The 11,707-nt window shown below is 41.1% G+C and overlaps 1 long non-coding RNA gene across 1 annotated transcript; it reads left to right on the forward strand.

Annotated features, from left to right (window-relative positions):
- Window positions 1-1,042: 1,042 nt before the first annotated feature.
- Window positions 1,043-11,386, forward strand: LOC117533527. The gene is made up of 3 exons (XR_004567063.1): window positions 1,043-2,135; window positions 8,745-8,837; window positions 9,006-11,386. It is a non-coding gene; the product is annotated as an uncharacterized LOC117533527 (long non-coding RNA).
- Window positions 11,387-11,707: the final 321 nt, after the last annotated feature.

Below are 11,707 nucleotides of genomic sequence, written 5' to 3' on the forward strand. Positions count from 1 at the left end.
TAGATTTTAGGTACAGATCACGCGTGTTTGCAGATGCTATTGAATGCTTTGTCAGATTCCCAGTTTTGTTCACTTTTATGAATGAATTAGGATATTTTCTGACTTGAGGTAATATTTGATTCATTATTACCCATGCTTTGAGCAGTTTCATATCTGTTGTTCAATTACAGATTACTGACATCTTTATATTCCCCAAAGAAAGATATTATATATGAACCAGTGTCCACACCAAATCCTTATTTAGTGTTACATCTTAACATTTTCGAGTTTGTCAGCAAAATAATACTTTTAAGTTAAATAATTTAAACCCCCCTCACGTCCCTAAATAACCCTATTGTCCTCAATACGGGGCTTTCTATATGAGTTCAGCCAGGGGCATGAAGACAAAGCGGTACTGTTTCCAGCCACCAGAGGGAGTCAGACCTAAACAGAGCAGGTATTGTAGGCTATGGTAAACTACTGTATAGACTTGCCATTTGTCAAATGTTTCTCCTGGTCGAAATTCAACATTTTCTAATGACACGTTTTCTTTTGTCATGTACAGTAGACCTCCCCCGCTGGAAATAATGCTATATGTAGTCATAATTGAGCAACATTTAGAACGTGATTAATCTGTAAATTATTGTTATTGTTTTTTAATTCTTTGATGGATACCATGTTACATATTAAAAATAAGAATGATACATATCTATGATTATGTATTAATAATTGATCAAAATTTGAAATATATATTTTACAAATGACATTTTATCAAATGTAATATGTAACAAACCAATCACTTGTTCAGTGATAATGATTTTAACCTGTACCTCTCAACAATCCGTGTATATTTGCATATATTTCATATATATGTTATCCAAATATACATATAGTTAAAGTAATTTATTATCTGTAAGTTAGTGCAAATACCAAATGACTTGCATTTTTTTCTATGAGTCCTTTAGATCTTCAGTAGACGGACTAACTCTTGCAGCGGAAGGACATGTCTCAAACAGCCCTCCGCGGACGGATAGGCTATAAAGACAGAACATGGGACTAGTTTCCAGTATTGTTAAAATCAGCGTCAAGACGAGAGGACTTCCCTCCTGTCATGGTGTGACAGAGATGTACAGAGATTAAAACAGTACAATTTACATTAGCAGTTTAACGTACTGTACTTTAACGTGAAAATACAGTTAAGTGAAGGCGACAGCTTACTGCTCTCACTGCTAACACCAACGTTTCTTCACGACGGAGAAACAACGAAGTGTTCTTTGATGTGACACGGATAACATTAACTCTCACTGGGGAAACGTCAGTGTTTATCAAGAGGAGAAACATATTTCTTGTGGACTAATTGTGGAAGAAGACGGACCATAAGGACTTCAGAAAAACAACAGCTCTGTGTTGACATTGTGTTGCATTCTTCAGATTTTGTATGCTAACTAGTTCCCGGATGTCGGCTATCTTTACAGGTTGCTACATTAATACAGATAGAAGCAGGTTGAATTATTCAGTATCACAAGACAATGTATTTCAATTGTTAGCATGTTAGCATTGACCTGCTATGGGCAGCAGCTATGACGCTAGGTGTAGCCACAGAGTTATGTCACTGTCAGGCTAACAGATAGCTCGTTGTCTGCAGCTGTTCTCAGTGTTTGCATGGTCATGTCCAGCAGCATCATGTAGACTGTCCTCGTGAACCAGGTTACTGGGGACACACAGTGAGATAGTGAGCCTCTTAAGAGAGTAATGTAAAGCTGGTTTGCATCTATCAAACTGGACAGCTGGCACTGAAATACCAAGCTCAGGATTGTTGTTAGCCATGCTCAAAGCCGTCTGTTCTTTGTGATATTGCAAACATTCCAACCTACTTAGAGGACGTGTGAATGCATCATGTCCTGAATGCATCTCTTATTTATGCACATCAGAGCAGCCTGTCATGTAGTAAATCCGCAGTGCAAGAAGCAGCATCACTAAGACTGAGAGCATCGTTTGCTCCAGGATTATTTTCTGAAGAGGAGAGCAACATATAAAAGGAGCAGCTGGACCATCATCCCACCACAATGGAGACTGTGGGAGATTTTGAGTACAGCAGGAAAGACCTGGTTGGACATGGAGCCTTCGCTGTGGTGTTCAAAGGAAGACACAGGAAGGTAAATGAATAACTCACCTGCAGTGTTGTCTTCCCCATCTCTCTCCCTCTTCTTCCTCAGGGCTTCATTTGGAAATCTGGGTCAGTCAGTGCAGCATGCAGTTCTGCAGCAACATATGTGGACTGTCACCTTTTTGCAGGGTTCTAAAACTAGACTGCTTTCATGACTAAACATCCTGTCTGTTGTGTACAATCATGCTACACAGGTGATTTCAGTCCTATTTCATCAGCCGCATGTCTTTTACAAGTGTGCTTTTATACCGCTTGGTTCATTCATGAAACGGATGAGTCAGGCAGCAGTGAATGACTTGCTGACGTACTGTGGGAGGATGGGGGTGCAGGGTTTTTCCTGGGCCTTTTTAAGGAGCTTATGTAAGAGCTGCATATTCATACTGAAGCATTGACATCATATTCACAAATCTCAGCAATCAATGCATTATTTCCGTGTGTTCTTTCATCAGCAGGATACACTGCAACAAACGGAACCATTGACTTGAATGTCAACAGATTTAATGTATTAGGTTAGTTGAAAGCAATAATATTACATTTAAATAATAAAATATTAGCATCAGCTTAAAATTATTGCTTTCAACTAATACAGTTATGTGACATTTTTGACACTAGAGTCAACGGTTCAGTTTTTTCAGTGTACAGGAACGGTGAGTTTGTTTTGACAGAGGTGCAGGAGATGACATCATAGTGCCCCCATGCTACCAGTGTGAAGCATATGGTCCTGAATACCTCAATGAAAGCCACATTAGAGCTTCTCCACACTCCCTACTGTGAGCTGAGCAGAGCGGCCATCGATAACTAGTCCTCGCCCCGGAGAGACCTCATTTACACGCAAACGCATACGAAACGCAAACAAACCGAGTACGATATAATAAAAGTCTTCCGTTCACACGAGACCGCTCTGGAGGCCTGTAGTACGTATGTAGTACATATGCCGGGCCTGTAAGTGGCGCTGTACTTTCGGCACAAAATACACCAAAAGCAACAAAGAAGACCCCCGAGCATGGTTGCCATGGTTGCCCTTCTGTTTATGCCCCGTGGTGGATTTGGCAACATGTAGTTCATGTAATTCTCCATGTCCACTTGTTGCTGATGGTTGTGGTAGAGGAGCTGTAGATTTTGCACTAACATCTGTAGCATTGTCAGTAGCATGGTCAGTAGCATGGTCAGTAGCATGGTCAGTAGCATGGTCAGTAGCATGGTCAGTAGCATGGTCAGTAGCTACTGACCATGCTACAGCAGTGAGCAGCAGAGGTGGGGCTATGGCTTCATCGTTATCAGGAAATGATCGTATAGGGCGTACACACGGAGCCGTTTGGCCCCCCAGAGCGTTCCGTTTGCAGATCCATCCACCTTGGGACCCGTTATCGTTTGCGGGGTCCCTTCCCGCGTTTCCGGCCTCGTGTGGACGAACGGGCTATACGCAAGAGAAAAGTAGCGGATACAACCGTTTGCGTTCTCGTGTAAACAGCACATGAGCTGAGTGTAGGCCTGCAAGCAATCCCCTAATCATCACTGGAAGCTGAGTGTCCAGCACATCCGTCCAGCGCTCACATGCCTTCCTGTCTCGGTAACACCGTCCTGGCATGTGATCAGTGCATTAACTGTTTAAGTCCAATCATCCACATGCCATTTAGTCTATTTATAGGATTATTACCACCTTGGAGGAACAGGAAGGTTAGAGCCACATGGCTGCAATAAGTGTGATGGGTTGCTTCAGTGCCCAGGCAGTGTTGGATGGTACATATTGGCTCCTGTCGCACTGTCATATCAAGACATTATTCATCAGAGATAAGGCGGGACAATCTGATCATGGCTGTAGAAAAAGGGTTGCCGAAAAGGAAACCAATCGAATGAAGATGCAATGTTGTTATGTTGATTGCAAGTTAATTCTCTGCAACTCTTCAAAATTAATCAAATTTCACAACTTCTAAGAGACAAGTTGCAACATGGCATAGCAGCCAATACAGTCTCATTTTTCAAACAATATGAAACAAACCTGAAACCCATAGAACAACTGTACAAGAGAGCTATCAAGGTTTTGACAGAAAGCCAAATTCATACCACCACATCCTTGAAAAACACAATTTCTTGAGTTTTGACAATTTTAAGTCTTTTAAAAGTACGTGTTTTTTTTATAAATGTTTACATGGACTGCCCCCCCCCCCCCCCCCCCTTAGGGGAATTCATCCACAAAAAGCACACTGGACGCTTCACTAGGTCAGAAACCAGAGGAGACTGAAGTCTGCCGTAGACGGACCACTTTTAGGACAAAATGTCCTCTCCATTAAAGGCAGCTCATTGTGGAATAGCCTCCCAACTGAGATACGGGATTGTCCCACTCTCAATAGCTTTAAAGGACAACTTAAAGAATGGTTTTGCAACAACCAGACGTGTAATCACCGCTAAATGCACTTTAACACAGGGGTATCTCCTCTTGCACTTTAGGTAGCTCTTGTATCCTCTCTTGCACTTTATATGTCGTAGCTGCTATATTGTATTACCATGTCATAAATACTTGTATATGCTGCTCTTGCACTTTTTGCATATCATGTATTTTGTTTGGGCTATGTTTGTAAAATGTAAACGTCTTAAATGTTTTATGTGAGGGACTGCGGATGGAAATTAGCTCAAAGCTAAATCTGGCACTGTTACGCTTGATACATTTGAATGTTTTAAGTGTTCATTACTGTGCATTGTCCCTGCTAAATAAACGATTAAATAAATGAATAATCAAGAGTTAAAAACAATGCACAGTGGAGCTGTTACTATCTTGAATGTAATTAATCTGTTTCATAGGTGCTGTTTACACGAGAAAGAAACGGGTTGTATCCGCTACTTTTCTCTTGCGTATAGCCCGTTCGTTCACATGAGGCCGTAACGGAACCGCGGAAACGGACCCCGCAAACGATAACGGGTCCCAAGTAGGGATGGGTATTGTTTGAAATGTATCGATTCCGATTCTGCTTATCGATTCCCCGTTTCGATTCCAAAATTGTAAAAGAAAGAGGTCAAACGTTTAGATAACAAAAATATCTTTATTCTTTTAAGCTTTAACTGACATTTTTACAAATAAAAAATATACTATGCTTTATTTTAACTGAGCTATGTCTGTGGCAAGCTATAACAGGCATTACACTGTACCTTGTCTTTTTCTTTTTTTTAGTGTAGTGGAGCCTCACTTTAGAGCGTTTACCGCGATCCATCTTTGGTGTTATGAAGTGACTGAGCTCGTGAACCGTCTACGGGAGGGCGGGGGGAGCCTCGCTGCGGGGCAACTGTGGACCTCTGTCGCCGTAACTTACATGATGGCGTTGCAAAACAATGAAGGGCGGTGCCGGCCGTCAGCGTACCGTGCCGGCCATCAACGGCCCGCTGACGACCGGCCGTTCTGTGATTCTCCAGAACACACAGATGGCCAGTCCGCCCTTACCCTGGCTGTATTCCACCGGGTCACTGCCGCGCCGCGGCGCAGACAGACCCGGTGGAATACGGGGTCTACCGCGTTTAGGAACCGTTAAGCAGAACCGAAATTGTGTATTTTGTATGGTTACCCGGTGCCCGGCATTGTCTTATCGGAAGACTTTTTTGTTATCGAATTCGGTTCGGTTTCGTTTGCGCTTGCCTTCCTGTGTAAATGGGGTCTTAATCTATTAGCGTTAGCCAATTAATCTAAGACACTTAGTAAATAAGTACTTTTGAGGTAGTTAAGTCAAGGTATGGCTTCTTTCCAGATTTCCAGAATTGGGGCAGCTGTAGGGACTTGGCTCGGGAACTGAAGGGTTGCCGGTTCAAGTCGTGAAGCTGACCAATAGTGTGTTGACTGGTAGCTGGAGAGATGCCAGTTCCACTCCCCTGGCACTGCCGAGGTGTCCTTTAGCAAGGCACTAAACCACAAACTGCTCCCTGGCCTCTTCGACCATTATAAAAAAGGCATTTGTAATGTGTGTACAATAACAGTGGAAAACTGAATTCATTTTGGGGATTAATAAAGCGTCATTTTATCTGAATTTATCACAAAGAGGTTAAAGGCTAATAAGAGGTTAAAGGCTAATAAATTCGTTCAACACTTATGTTGAATGAATTTATTAGCCTTTAGCCACCAAAGAAGTTTCTCTTTCTTTTAAAAATATTTCAAGCCTTTGTTGAATTAGATGTAAAAAAACTACTTATTTATTAAAGAATAAATGAATTCCTGTTCTGTTATTGACATGCAGAGATTATTACATTGCTCTGTCAAACTTGTATGGCCTTTCCTTGATGTGCCACCTCTCTTTGTTTGTATTTTTTTTTTTTTTTAGGTATTGCCTAAGTTGATACTCCTTTTGTGTAAAGTCCTCCTCTCTGTCTACACCAGGGATGGGCAACTTTGATGGTGGTGGGGGCCACATCATTGATGTACTGGCCACATCATTGATGTACTGGCCACCAGGGGGCCGCAGATTCACTTGGAACACACACACAAATTCCATGTGTTGTATGTAATTATTAACAAATATACTAAGTCTGACATCTTCATTGACATTTTACAATCAAAGGGAACATCCCCCAAAAATGGGAACATCCTCTAATAAGCTCACTAAACAAATATCAGTTCACAGAAATGTTATTTCATTTTTACAAGTGGCATGTTTGTATTGAACAGGTTATTAAACAGTGGAATAAAGCTATTTTGATGTGTGTGTATTGAGATTAACCATTAAGATGACATAAACATGAAGTCATGAACACTAACCCGGACATTAGTTGTCTAACTTGAACCTAAAACACTTGTAGCCAGTCTCTGCATTCCCCTTATTCCACAATAAGGGGAATGTCAACACACCCGCACTCTGCTGTTCCTCAGCGCCGATCCAGTGAGTGCTGAAGGTCGCAGACCGATGAAGCCATTAGAACCACATCATCTGCAAAAAGCAGATGTGTCAGATTATTTTTGCGGTATTTGAAATCATGTACGCAGCTCGCGACGTAACTAGGAGTCTAGTGGACGGTATCAGTACTACAAGTAAAACAAACAATTTTTTTTAAATAATATTTTTTTATTAATTACGTTGTTTATAAATTAATCTGAGGGCCGCAAAAAGAGGAGGAGGGGGCTGCATGCGGCCCGCGGGCCGCCATTTGCCCATTCCTGGTCTACACCATCGCCCAATGTCCATCTGCAGTGTTGCTGACGCTAATCCCTTTTGCCCACACCTCTATAATCGTCTGTGATTCATAAATGAGATCATGCTATATTCTGGAAAATGAAAGCCTGCTTCTGTCTTTGCAGCATGACTTGTCCTGCGTACTCTGCACTGCTTAGCTCGCCATTATGTGGTGCATTACTGAGCCATTAGTTCAGTTGTTATAATGTCTCTCCCCCACATCGCCTCACCCTCACATGATGGGCCAGTGGGGTCACTCCTCTTTTTCTTCTATGGTGTAGTGTCAGCGGCTCAGTCCCACTTGGCTTGGCAGGCTGTCAGGGAGCTGGGTATGGATGCAGTTCAGTTGGCAGTCGGCTAAAAAACACTCACTCACTCAGTCTCTTGTGTGTGCTAGATTCTATGCCAGGCTATAGGCGGAGTGCACCTGCAGAACATCTCCTTTGAACCTAGATTCATTCGGAAAGCATGTCTTTTTATTCATAGAATCTCTCCAGTCGAACTGACAAGGTTGATTCCATTTGTCCATACTATCCGTGTGATTGTCTCAAGGGCAGAGAATCAGACAGTCACCCCTGGCCGGGTCTATTTCTGTGCGCCTTTGAGCTCACGTGAGATCCTAAAGTCTTTTTAAACCTGCTCACGGAGCTCTTTTGGAAATATTATCTCAGCCACAGTCTCTTTTAGCTTTTAGTGTGAGTAGTCTGGCTCACGTTCTAAATGTCATCGGAGTGGCTCGTCATTCATTGTGTCATTCAGCGCTATGGGCTGGCCCAGCAGTCAGAAACCCAAGTGGTGCCATTGGGATGGCTAGAATTTCCTCTATCCCTTTAGTCTGGCACACACACACGCACACATGTATTATTGTCCCATTGTCAAACATCTCGTGCATTAGGGCTGGGTTATATGATTATGTGCATGGTATTGATATGTATATTTTTCTATAGTGTTAAATGGATTATCCCATTTTCTATGTGATTCAGATTTAAATTTTGCTCAATTTGAAGAAAATAGTTGGAAATGTACAGATCAAGAAGCTATAGATGGGTGTCTGAACTGACGACTGTAATTATACAGTGGTTCAAAAATAAATAGTCCTGCCCAATTACTCAAAATGTTGTCAAAATCTCAACACAGCAGTATTTGGTTAGAGCTCATTTTATCATATTTAAAAATAGAATGTAAATAATCTCTCATAAATCATAATAAAATAAATCTCTCTTTATATCATAAATCACAACTGCAATATCAGTCAATATATTTTTGCAAGTAAATGCCAAACTAAATAATTTTTTGTTTTAGTTTTTTGGAGGAAAAATGTCCAAAGTGAATGTCTTATATCCTCAGAAAGTGACAACCAGATTAACCTATGATACAAGTGAAGAGGACATTTCACAGGGGCTTTAAAATATATATTTCATTTTCTCCTTCCTGCCCTTTGTTTCTTATAGAAGACAGATTGGGAGGTGGCCATCAAGAGCATTAATAAGAAGAACCTGTCCAAGTCCCAGATCCTTCTTGGCAAGGAAATCAAAATCCTGAAGGTGAGCATGACACTAATTGCCTCTCAATTATCTCCTTGATGTATTTAAAGAATGATCCAACATTGACCTTCTCTGCACCTTTGACTTTGACCTGGGAAAGTGACTCCATTAGCTGCTGGTTAATCCTTCTGCTAACGCTTCTTGTTTTTCTCTTCTATATTTACTCAGGAGCTGCAGCATGAAAACATTGTGGCACTTTACGATGTCCAGGTAAGTTATTTTTATATCAATTTTATAAAAAGTTTGTGGGAAGTTAAGTATTGAATAGTACTTTGAGTTTGCTATGAGACCTTTGTTGTGTCTCAATTTGTGTCCTACTCTACTTGCATGTGCTGCTTTGAGTGTATAAATGCGTCCAATTGCAAAATGATCCTTAAGTTCCCGGATGGTGCTATTAACGTTATGCGATTAATTGAGCAGTCCGTTATGATTTGCTACAGCGAACGTTTCTAACAAGCTAGCTAGCTAACACCGGTGATCGTCATTTCTGGACAGGCCACAGCAGCTGTTTGCGTTTTATGAAAAAAATTCAACACGGTCAGAATTGAAAGTTCTCACAGTGCACAACATGGCAGTCTACTAAGGTATGTGTCCAAATTGAGACACTTGAACCAATATCTATGGAGTCAATGAATATCTAGTCAACTGAATGTCCTCAAATGCTTTGTGTAAAGAGGATCAATGTTGCAATCGGCTAGTAGCACTGCCCGGCTCTATTGCATCTATTTTTGTTCTGCGTGCCATGGACGATTCACATCAAAAGTAAAAATGAAAAGGATTTTTTGAGTATATTGACATCAGTACATTACTACAGTTTCAATGTCAAATGTGTCGCAGCATATCGTGCATATCATCGGTCTTTGCCGACTCAGCTGGCTGATTCAGCGTCGAACTACTGCGGCTCTATCAGTCCATTTGGCAGAGTTGTGCTGTATAGATTTTACAAAGTGAGGCTTCAGCTTCTATTACAAATATGAAAATACGGGGTCTGTGCTGGAAGTAGGACTGTGTATTGGCGAGAATCTGGTGATGAAATACGTGTCATGATGATACAGCATTTAGCAGGAATTTTAGATATGATACGTTTTTCGTGAGAAAGACAAACCACAACATGAAACGGTTAACAGTAGATTTAAAGGTGCATTGTCAGAAGAAACCACACCAATATGGACTTTGGATGTTTAAAAAGATAGTCAATATTTGCTGCTAAGAAGCACCACCCAAACAGACCTGTTTTTAAATGGTTTTTCGTAAAACTGTGAGGCTGATGGAAAACATGAAATATGACTCAATGGAAAATGAGATGCATTGTGCTGAATCTGAATGGCCATACTGTCAGTACACGGTCACTTACAGTACACTGATTGATGGCCATCTATAGGGCTCTTGAACTCCTGTTAAATGAGCACAAATGCCTCGGATCCCCTCTGGTCCCTGGCTGAGAGACCCTGTTATTGCATCTAGCAGACTGCTAGATCACACATTCCTGACGCGTCCCTTTTAAGATCCCTTTGGATCAAATAAATGGTTTTAAAAATAAAAATGTGTTGCTAGAGGCCCAGTATTAGTGTATTTTTCATAGCTTACAGTTTCCTGCATTTATCAACGGTACTTGTTATTCATCCTGTATAGTGCATTACTGATGTTATTTGTTGCAGGGTTGCTCTCTCTTGACTTATTGTGGGTGGTGTGATAGACTCCCACTTACTTTTAGGCAGGAGTTTGCAGCCACACAGCTTAAGCAGATGTTTGTATTTGTAATTCAGTATTTTTTATTCACTCTGACTTCAAATTATGTTTCTATCGGTGTGCATATATGAAACATGGCTATTAAGCCTATATAGCATTGGTCATTTCTCCACATTTCTACAAACTATTGTCCTCTTTATATCACAAAAGTCCTTACCAGCCGATAGTAGACATGTTTGTTATAGTGTCCCTAATTGGCCCTTACATTAGAGTGTCCTTCCAATGAGGAGATACACAGGGAGAGGAGGCAGATAAAGTGATGCTGAAGCACTTCCCACATAGGAATGGTACTTCCTGTGTTTACGTAAGCCTCCCACAGGGACTCTACTGATCAGTCCATTCACCCTCTTACTCCTCTATCCGTCTCCTTATTCCTCCATCAGTCCCCCTGATGTAATAAACTCTGAGGCAGACGGCTGAGGAGTCCAATCATTACTCAGCAGGCAGAATAAAGTACAATAGTTCCATCAGTGATGATACTGTATATACGTACATAACTGTGATTTTAAGAACTGGTTCATGATTTTCATATTCGAAAAAAACAACCGTCTGTTCCTTTTGAAAAAAAAGGAAACGATAACCTTAAAGAAAATGTTCATTTATGTATTTATTTAGTAAGCATGTAGGAAAGCTATGTCTGGCTCAAATAAGATTGTCTTTAGAGATAATTGCAGTAAGGAAATGAATGGCCCAATACATTAGGACACTATAGATCAGTGGTCACCAACCTTTTTAAGCCCAAGGTCACCGAACTCGGCCTAGGTGAAAGGCGAGATCTACCTATTGCAGAATTGAGTGAAAAAGACGGCCCAGACAGTGCTTCCAATTTGAGGCCTTTTATAGGCCAATTGCATCTGAATTACTGTTACAATGAAGGCTCCATAATCAGCTCACGGCATATAGGCAGGGGTAAAGTGCTATTTTTTTATGAGTGGGGGGCGGACCTCACCTCCTCTAGGGGGTCCGGGGGGATGCTCCCCCGTGAAGATTTTTTTTTAAATATTGAAGTTGAAAGCATCAATCTGGTGCACTTTGAGAGCAACATGAAGAGATCTATGGATACCTCTCAGCACCCAGATGAAACAGAACTGTAAACAGATTTTCTTTTTCTTTATGGATAT

Source organism: Gymnodraco acuticeps, unplaced genomic scaffold (genome assembly GCF_902827175.1).
Source record: "Gymnodraco acuticeps unplaced genomic scaffold, fGymAcu1.1, whole genome shotgun sequence".
Lineage (NCBI taxonomy): Eukaryota > Metazoa > Chordata > Actinopteri > Perciformes > Bathydraconidae > Gymnodraco > Gymnodraco acuticeps.